This window comes from Dipodomys ordii, unplaced genomic scaffold (assembly GCF_000151885.1).
Source record: "Dipodomys ordii isolate 6190 unplaced genomic scaffold, Dord_2.0 Scaffold188, whole genome shotgun sequence".
Lineage (NCBI taxonomy): Eukaryota > Metazoa > Chordata > Mammalia > Rodentia > Heteromyidae > Dipodomys > Dipodomys ordii.
This window is the reverse complement of record NW_012267404.1, coordinates 2,081,271-2,091,313: the sequence shown is the minus strand read 5'-3', so window position 1 is coordinate 2,091,313 and position 10,043 is coordinate 2,081,271.

The following is a 10,043-nucleotide window of genomic DNA, read 5'->3' as shown; positions in this document are numbered from 1 at the left end:
TGCTGGTTAATTGGAGATTAGAATCTCATGGACTTTCCTGCCCAGGCTGGCTTTGAACAGTGATCCTCAGATCTCAGCCTCCAGCAATCATGAGCTACCAGTGCCCTGCCTGTTGTTTTGTTATTATCATTATTATTTAGTTAAATTTATTAATATTCTTGTCTATTACTACTATGAACAAATGAATCTTATTTCTTACTCAGCATAGTTGTCTCAGTTTAGTCAGTTAATAACTATGTGTTTGTTCCCCCTGTAAGGTACAGAATGGCCTTGGACATTTGGGATAGAGTAAGATCCAGAATTCCTGCCTTCAAACACCACATGATCTACTGGAGAAAAGGAGAAATTAAACAAAAGGATGAAAAATAGGGGGAAGGGGATATTCAGGCTGCAGGAGTCCAATCTGAGGTGTTATGAAAGTTCACACTAAAATCGCTCTGACTCTGTCTTGATCCATCTGGGCAACCACCCCAGGGACCTGGCTTTCCTATACATGTCAGGTGTTTGCCTGTGTGATGGCGGAACTGGGCAGCATTCCAACTAAGCCTTTTCATCCTTTGCCTTTCTCCATTTGCCTCTAAATTCTCACAAAAGCTCATCAAGGATTTTAAGACAGATTTCCCAAGGGGAAATGGAGAATTATGACAATTATTTTTTAAGAAAAAATGTCATTCCTTGTATAGGTATTGAGCATTGTGCTAAGGATGCTGATGTGTATTACATTGTGCTATTCATTTCTCATAACAGACTGAGGTCTATATTATTTTTATTACTATTATTATACTTCATTTTTTTATCCTGGTATTGGGGCTTACACTCAGTGCCTGGCCTCTGTCCCTTAGCTTTTTTCACTCGTGGCTGGCCCTCTACCACTTGGACTACAGATCTATTGCTACCTTTTTGGTGGTTAATTGAAGATAAGAATTTCATGGACTATCCTGCCCATGCTGGCCTTGAACTATCATCTTCAGATCTCATCCTCCTGAGTAGCTAGGATTACAGTTACAAGCCACCAGTGTCTGGATTGAGGCCTGTATTACTGACATGCCCATTTCCCCAATAAGAAAATAAGTGGATCACACACCTAGCTAATGACAGAACTACAACTTGATCCCAAGAAAATATAATTGGTCATTTCTTATTAAGGGAAGTATTTTTTCCAGGGGCAGGGGCAGGAGGTACTACTATTCCTAGAAAGGAGCCTTTGGGTAGAATAATGAAACAGATCCTTGATATGAGTGGTGAATCCTTTAGTACCTGGCAGTGCTGGCTACAAAAGGAATACCATTATTATTAGTATAGTCATATGAAAGAGTGCAAAGATAGACATGAAATGTCTCTCCCACCTTGTTTGAACTTACCTAGGCTGTAATCCTGGTCACAGGTCAGCTGCCTGCACTTCTTTCTCTTCTATCCTAAGATTATGGGCTTTCCCCTACTGCCTCTGGTCTCTGAAATCTTTGTTGGTATAATACTGGCTGTTTCAGGGCCTTAGCTTCTGTGGCTTCAGTTAGGAAAAAATTTCCCAGGGTCTTTTCATTTTAAGGGTGAGAATATTGCACCAAATAGCAAATAAAAGGCAATAGTAGAGATTGTAGAGCTTCCCAAGTGCCTCCTCAAATGACCTGCCATTATTTCCTTTCTCTCTATGATAAGTCTCCCTAGAGGCAAACCACATTCTTGTCATGTGCTATTTGGGTGATGATCTTGGGCAGTTTCCTAGCCTTCCAGACCACCTCTACAAAATACATCTATCTCTTCAGGTTGGAGTGAATGCTCAACATAATTGTATATTTGCAAGTACAGCACAGAAAGAAGTGCCAGGTGAATATTGTTGTGGACTGAACACATATACTGAGGCTCTAAACTCCAATGAGACTGTATTTGCAGACAGGACCTTTAAAGAGGTGATTAGGGTTAAATAAGGTCATGAGGGTGGGACACTATTGAAACAAGGTTGCTGTCCTTAGAAATGAAAAATAAAAAGAGACGCCAGAAATGCGCAGAGGAAATGCTGTGTGAGGACACGGGAGAAAGCAAATCCTATAGGATGAGGAGGAGCCAGTAGAAACCAAGTATGCTGCCAATTTGATCCAGGACTTGCAGTTTTCAGAACTGTCAGCAGATACATATTTTCTTATGGAAGCCCTAATAAATGAATACAAATGTCCATCACTCATTTTTCTTTCCTTCTTGTTGAAGATGTTGCATATTTAAAGGCGACTCAGAATTTGAGCTAGGAGATGTTTGACCTGAGCCTAAATTGAGTCATTAGGGCTCAAAACTTGAAAAGAAAGCAAATGGATATTGGAATGTCCTCTTAGTGTTATTATGGAGCTCTGCTAAGGATTATTTAATTATTGAGGCCATGGAAAGGAGGGCCTTGTCTTGAGTTTCTGTTTACTATTTGTTGTGGTTTAGATATGGAGTATTCCTCCAAAGGCTTGTGTGCTGAAGGCTTGGTCCCTGATGGAAGCAGTATTCAGAGGAAGTGGTGAATGGATCATGAAAGTTCTGCTTTTATTGATGGATGGATCTCTTGATGATTTCAGAATTTGATTAGGATATTGGGAGATAATAGAACTATGGAAGGTGGGACTGGTTGGGGAAGTGGGTCACTGAGGTTGTGTCCTAGAAAGACATACCTTGTCCCTGGACTCTTTCTGACTCTCTCTCTCTCTCTCTCTCTCTCTCTCTCTCTGCTTTCTGCTTCCTGGCTTCCATGAGGTAAACAGCTTTGCTCCACTATGATCTTCTGCCTTGGCAGGCCCAGATCACTACCGCCAGCAATAATGGACTGAAACCTCTTAAACCATGAGCCGATCTTTTAAGTTATGTCAGGTATTTTTGTCCCAATGACCAGAACACTGATACACTATTGATCAAATGCTCACACTCAGAAATTTTATCCCAATTTGTCGACTTGACCAGGACACATGTTAATGAATTCTGAAAGATTCAAAAGATAACCTTCAAGGCTATGGTTCCATTGTCTGTAGGACATTAACTAATTTCATATCTAATCCAGCTTCTTATCCCAACATTCTTTCTCCAGTGCCTATATGATCCCAGTACCACTAATTAATTTGAATCCTTCACTAATGAGTTGAATACATCTCTGACACATGTTCACTCTATGTCTGTGTAAGAGTCACATTGTTAACATTCTGAAGAGTATCTTTTAACAAATACAAGGAATGCTAATATTTCTACACTATAAAGATCACCCTTTAAGGAAAAATAAAGCCTACTAGCTAATAGAATAGTGTGATACCTTCTGAAAGCAGAGCACACCTGAAGAAAAATATAAAGGTAATTTTTACCTTTTACTCCTCTTCTCCCCCCCCCCACCTTTATTTTGTCGGTCATGGGGCTTGAACTCTTGGCTTGGGTGCTGTCCTTCTGCTCTTCAGCTCAAGGCCAGTATTCTACCACTTGAGCCACAGCGCCACTTCCCATTTTCTGGTGGTTTATTGGAGATAAGGGTCTCATGGACTTTCCTGCCCGGACTGGCTTTGAACTGCGATCCTCAGATCTAAGCTTCCTGAGTAGCTAGGATTACAGGTGTGAGCCACAGGCACCCGGCTGAGGATTGATGTTTTAACCAAACCATTTCTAGACTGTATTCTTTAGATTTTGCCTCTACTTCCCCAAATTCTCCTTATTGCCTCACTCACCTCCCCCCATACATACATTTCAGCCAGAATAGCTGAAATAGCTATTAATTCTAATAATAGCTTTAAGTAACTTCAAGTAGCTTTAATTCCAATAATAACTTTTGACCTTTTCTATGACAAATTGATATTCAAACACAATACAATTTAAGCATTACATATAATTATTATAAAATCTAGTCTTTAAAACATGTTCAGATTTTAGGACAAAACATCCTTTTTGTTATTTGGTAGAAATACTTTTGAAAAACTAAGCATGGCAGATTCTATTAGTGCCAAATAGATGTATACCTTACAATTTCAGAAGAAAAAAAAGATTTTGTTTGAAGGATCAATTACTTAGAAAGCATTTAATCTGAAGGGATGAAGTTTTCATTGTGGTAGAGTGAGCTATACTGGGAAATATATGGAAGCCCAGACACGCTGCTGAATTCTCACTTTGCCCCTTACTATCAGTGTGATCTTCTGCAGGTTGCTTAATTTTATAGTCTGTCATTTTCCACACCTATAAGCTAGCCTTGCAGGGGAATTCTGAGCTTTAACAGAGATCATAGACTCAGTGTTACAAGTTTGAGGCTAGCCTGAGCTAGATAGTGGGACTCTGTCAAATAAATAAATAAATGGAAGTGTTGCTGTGACTAGGTCAGGCATGCTGACTTGCTGTGGAGACCATTGGGAAAGTCCCCTAGAAACCCTCCAATCATGTTGATTAAGTGGCCACCATCAATTACACAATTAATTGATTTTTAACCTTAGTCTATGAGCACTTGCTCCCTTGTTACCTTAAATTCCTTTTGCTTCCCATCTGGTCCTCTGGTTTCTAATTAAAATTTGGAAGTTGCATGAAAATTCAGCAGGAACTGTTTTGATGAAATGTTTTCTCCAGTGGAGCAGATTGTGCTGCTCATCGAGTCAGCTCTCAAACTAATTTAACTCTCAGCTCTTGTAGCCTTCATACAGAAAGGAAGGGGAAGCAAAAAATGGAGCTATGATGAACCGTGCCAGTTGGACCGCCTCACGCTTCTGACTCTTCAGAACCATTATCATGTCAATAGAAGGAAACATCCCCTCCGCCTCTTACCCCGCCCCCGCATATTTTTGCAAGAAAAGCTATTAGGAAAGCAAACTCCAGAGAGAAGTGGTGCATCACCATTGTAGTCAGGTTTAAAGACAAAGCAGCACTAGGCATCCAGGAGTGCTTTGGTCACTGGATCAAAGAGAAGAAACAGCATTGATAAAATGGGAAAGGAAAAGTCCATGTACCTAAAATCAGATTGGCATAAGTAATTGCTCTTATTTATTAAAATTTTAATATGAACTCACCACCAGGCTTCTTAATTATTCCAGTGAGAGCCTCAAAAGGTTCAGTATTGGTCACATTAGGTTAATTGCTAGAACAAACAGCCCTGGATTTCTTACTCTTGTCATCGTAGAAGCAGGAGGAAGAAGAGGGTCTTATGAAGAAACGCTACCCTCCCTAGGACTCTGGAGTTCTCCATTGGAACTTCTGCATACTGCTGATAGATCTAGAGAGAAGGAGAGCGTACACAGGGCAAGAATTCTACAGTAACTTTCTTGATATTTACGTCCAGATCATGTGTTCTCACGGGGCACACCTCACTTCTACACACATTCTGTGCGCTAGAACTCGGTCATATGGCCTACCTTCTGGCAAGAAAGGTTGGAAATGTCCACTAAGGAGTGGACAGGAGGAAAAGGAAACTGAGTTTGGTAGACACATAGTTTCTGCCCTAATGACCCATCCTTACAACCTTATAAATATAACTGAGACTAGTAAGTGACTTGTCCAAATAGTTAAACAGTAAGCAAGTGACAGACCCAAAACAAGTACTTGAGATGATAAGTTCTTAGAACTCAAGAACTTGACAGATGGTTGGTTTTGCAATTAAAGAAGAAATGGCCACTCCTAAGAGCATTCTCCAATCCTGGGAATTTCCTGAAATTCACAAGATAAGGTGGGCATTACAGCTTTCAAGACTGCAATGGAAATACAACCATGAGAATAACGAGGTATGCAAGGCCAGTACCTCCCTATGTTCTTGATTCTCCCCCAAAGGCACTGATTTGTCCTTCTGGCTCGCTCTTCAGGTGTTCAATGATAGAATCAAACTCATCTTTTGCAGTTACTGAGCCTTTACTCTTATAGTTGCTTCCTTTGTTTAAGATTTAAGATGCCCTTATTTAACAGCACCTTCTATAAATGGCTACAAGGGCAACTAACTACCACATTTTTAGATGTGAGTGCATCTACCCCACCATATCTATGTCCCACAGAGAAGGAGTGGCTCCAGTAAGATCACAAGGACTAAGGTGATTCATTTACTTGCCTATTCTGTGTTCCAGCCATGTAGAACTGTGACTCTCCTTGAGCTTATTCTATTCTCTTGCTTCTAGACCTCTGTATTTCTTGTTCCCTCAGTTAGGATGGGTCTAGAATTGCTGATGTGGATCTGAACATTGGGAGTTTACTTTTCACTCTCTAAACAGTTCTATTGTATGAGCAGGATTGAGGGCCATAGAAAGGATCCGTTTAAGCCAATTAGTGTCAACCCCATTCTCTTCAGACAGATCAACAAATAAATGTATTGCTCATCCATGTGGATGCATTTTGAGGGTTGCTTTCTCACATTCTGTATTATTTCCCTTAAACCTTAGTCTGACTGACACCGTTTAGGAAATTTTGGTCATACCCTTAGGTAGTAATGACTGCTTCTTTGAATCCTGATCCTTTGGGAATGCATCAGATTGCCTTGCCTTCCTGTATCTTTCATCCCCTTACCCTTTCTCAAGTTTTGTGTCCAGCCAAATGAAGATTGACTATGCCCTGGGTCTCATGCTATTGTGTCTTCAGACACTTTGTTTGCTTTCCAAACATGCTCATCTCTTCTTCACATTTTCAAGATTCTGCTTAGATGCAACATCCTCGATCTTAAGCTCAGAGTTCCCAGGCTTTCTAGAGGAAAAAACAGCTCAGAAAAGAGTTCTGAGCACACTGTAGGGCAGATGTGACACTTGCTGACCCAGCCACCTACAATATCGTAGACACAGGGAGAAAGCAGCTATGTGTGGATGTGGTATCAACTGGAAGTTCTGTATCTTGAGTCCTTAGACTTTCTTTCTCAGGGCTATCAATGCTGTCTTGTTCTGTAGCAATATCTAAGACAAACAGGGTCTCATTGTGGATATATTATTGATGTTTATGTGAGGTGGCTGGAAGAAGTAGGCAGCCGGGAAAACATCAGGCCACTGAGGGAAAGCAGGCTGCTGCCGAGAAAGACTGCATCCCCATCAAAAACATCATCTGAAGCTGGGCACAGGTGGCTCATGCCTGTAATCCTAGCTACTCAGGAGGCTGAGATCTGAGGATCACAGTTCAAAGTCATCCCACGCAGGAAAAGTCTGTGAGACTCTTATCTCAAATAAACCACAAGAAAACCAGAAGTGGTGCTGTGGCTCAAGTGGTAGAATGCTCACCTTGAGCTGAAGAGCTGAAGGACAGCACCCAGGCCCAGAGTTCAAGACCCATGACTGACAAACAACAACAACAACAACAACAACAAAAACCCCCATCTGAGTCAACCATTCTTCGAGTGCACTGGCCTCAGACCACTCAAACTGGCAAAACAAGCTAAGTGCCACAAGTTCCTGCTCACTACAAGTGTTGCTTTTACCCCCCCCCCCATAATAGCTCTGCTGCAATTACACTCAGGGTGACCTCTCTGATCCCAACCAGGGAGTTGGCCTGGGAGCATACCGCAATAAACGTTCCTGTCAATCTTTTTATTCCTCTCTGCAAGGTTCTTTTCTCGCCTAAAACCTTACAGGTTTTTTTTTTTTTGGTGGGGGGTCCGGTCGTGGGGCCTGAACTCTGGGCCTGGGCGCTGTCCCTCAGCGCTAGCGCTCTACCACTTGAACCACAGCGCCACTTCCGGCTTTTTTTCTTTTTGTTTATGTGGTGCTGGGGAATCAAACCCAGGGCCTCATGCATGCAAGGCAAGCGCTCTACCACTGAGCCACCTTCCCAGCCGTACCTTACAGTTTTTTGCACTAATATAAAACAGTACAAGCAGCAGACATCAGAGTCCTTTTGTGCACTGACTAGTTTCTCCTCCTCCTCCTCCTTCTTCTTCTTGGTCTTAACTAATCAACAGTTGATACAGTAACCGCTTTGGACTCTGCTTCTGCAACTGTATTCACAGGATTTAAATACCTTCAAGGGCCAATATGGACTATCCTGATCACCAATATGAGACTTCCAAATCATTATGATTACAGCAGGACTTACAAATGTGATCTTATTTTGCATTAAAGGCAAAGGAAGCAGGCCATGCCAATGAAGTTGATTTGCTATCTCAGCTTCTTCCTCATAGTACTGAGATGCTGCAATCATTAAGTAGGTGTATGCTCCGTGCTTGTTGGGTGCAGAGCACTCTCCTAAGTGCTAGGAGCTGGCAGGGAGGGGCAGAGTGGTCCCTGTCCTCAAGGAGCTTTGAAGCTCTAGCCAGAAGCTCAGACTCTAAATTCTACAAATCTCCCCTTGCAGGTGTCTGGCTGTGTTAGAAGGAATTTATAAGCAGCTTTGAAATGAGAAAGCAGAGCAGTAGTAATGAGAATGAGAAGAAAGGAATTGCTAATCAGACATCCAAGATTGAAAGATGCACGTCTTTGTCTCCCATCTGTTTTTCTCCATTTGAGAAGTAGCCAGCTTGGTTGATTCTGTACTGTTGATGGTTGACCTCTCTATTTTTCTCTCTTGAAATCTTCTGAGTTAATGTGAAGCATCTATTGGTGGACTGCAAGTATGAAAATTCTCAGGACAATGAACTTGATTTCCCATTTGAAATGCAATCCACATTAATGAAGTACCATTTATATAGAAGGAGTGGACCAAGGTGCTTCACACACATTACCTTCTGTGAGTCTCCTAATCATCTTTGATGAGGGCATAAGTAGCCAGCTTTTATAGACAGAATAAAAGAGAGGAAATGGGAAATGGTAGCTCAGGGCTGTGAAAAGTGCCAATTCATTTCCTGTGGAGGAATGGCTTACTATCTTATTCCTCTTAGATGGTTTAGATAAACCCCTTTAGTATTAACACCTGATTTACATTTGCATAATTCTCCCAACTTTGCAATGTATGGTTCCCTATTCTCATCAAGCATGCATGCCAATCCTGTGCTGCAAATATTCTAGAATTGTTTGATGGTGATTCTTTGTGAGCCTTAAGTCTCTGCAGACAAACTTGCTCTAGTTATATAGCTGCTAAGGTTCAGCAACCTTTCTTCTAGAAATTGAATCTCCACCTTTAGTTGCAGGTTTTCTGCTTGGGATGGTGGAATCTACCTTTTAGTGAGAGCAGATATTAGATAAAAGAGCTGGGTGCTATGGTTACATGGACCCCAAATCCTAGGTTTTAGAAAATGTAGAGGCCTTTACTATTCTGACCTTGTCTAGTTCTTCTTAACATTCAGTTTGCCTAGGTTAATGATAGTAGAGGTAAAGAAATGAGAAAAAGGAACAAGGTGTTCTGTGTGCTAGTGCAGCGAGGTGTGTTTATTTTTACAAAAAGAAAAACCACACCACAAGCCTAAACTGAGAGGTGGTGGCAGGATGAAACATAAAGCAGGTGCTTATTTAATTACTGCAGCTGGTACCAAGTACTTGGCATCATTTTTCTCTCATTTTCAATTATTGGCAAGGATATTCATAACTCTAGCGTCTGAGGCTTGTCTAGGAACTGTATCTGCTCCAATCACTTTTACAGGCAAACAAACAGTTTTTCTTACAACGATTATAAATAAACATAATCTTTAGGGTGTTTTTTGGGGGGGTTGATTCATATGTGTGTGCTGTACCCATTGTTTTTAGAAAGGGAAATTGACTTGATCTGACTTGATGTGTTATTTGGTTTTGCCATCATTGCTATGGGTTGACATTTTAATTTGTCTCAGGAGATGTGATTCAGCAGTTGAGACTCCTCTGTGTGATTTTGATTTCAGAATTGTGTATCTGAGCCCACAGCTTCCTAAACGGTTTTCTTTTAAAAAGCTGCTTGCTATTTCTCCTGTTGATGTGGCATATTCATAGTGCAATTTGACTTTTTTCCTTTAAGTGAAGAAGGGAAAAGCTACAAAAATATTGGCTGCACGTTATCCTATGCTATGTCACTCTACAATTTTTTTTAAATAAAGGATAACCAAGGAGCCAAAACCTTATGAAAAACAAGGTGCCAAGAACAGTGCAGAGATCCATGAAGAATGCAAAGCCAAGAAGATGTGTTCTTTTCTTTTGAGTAGGTTTGGTGCCCAAAGGAAGTAAAATGAACACAAGGGATAGCATGACACTGTT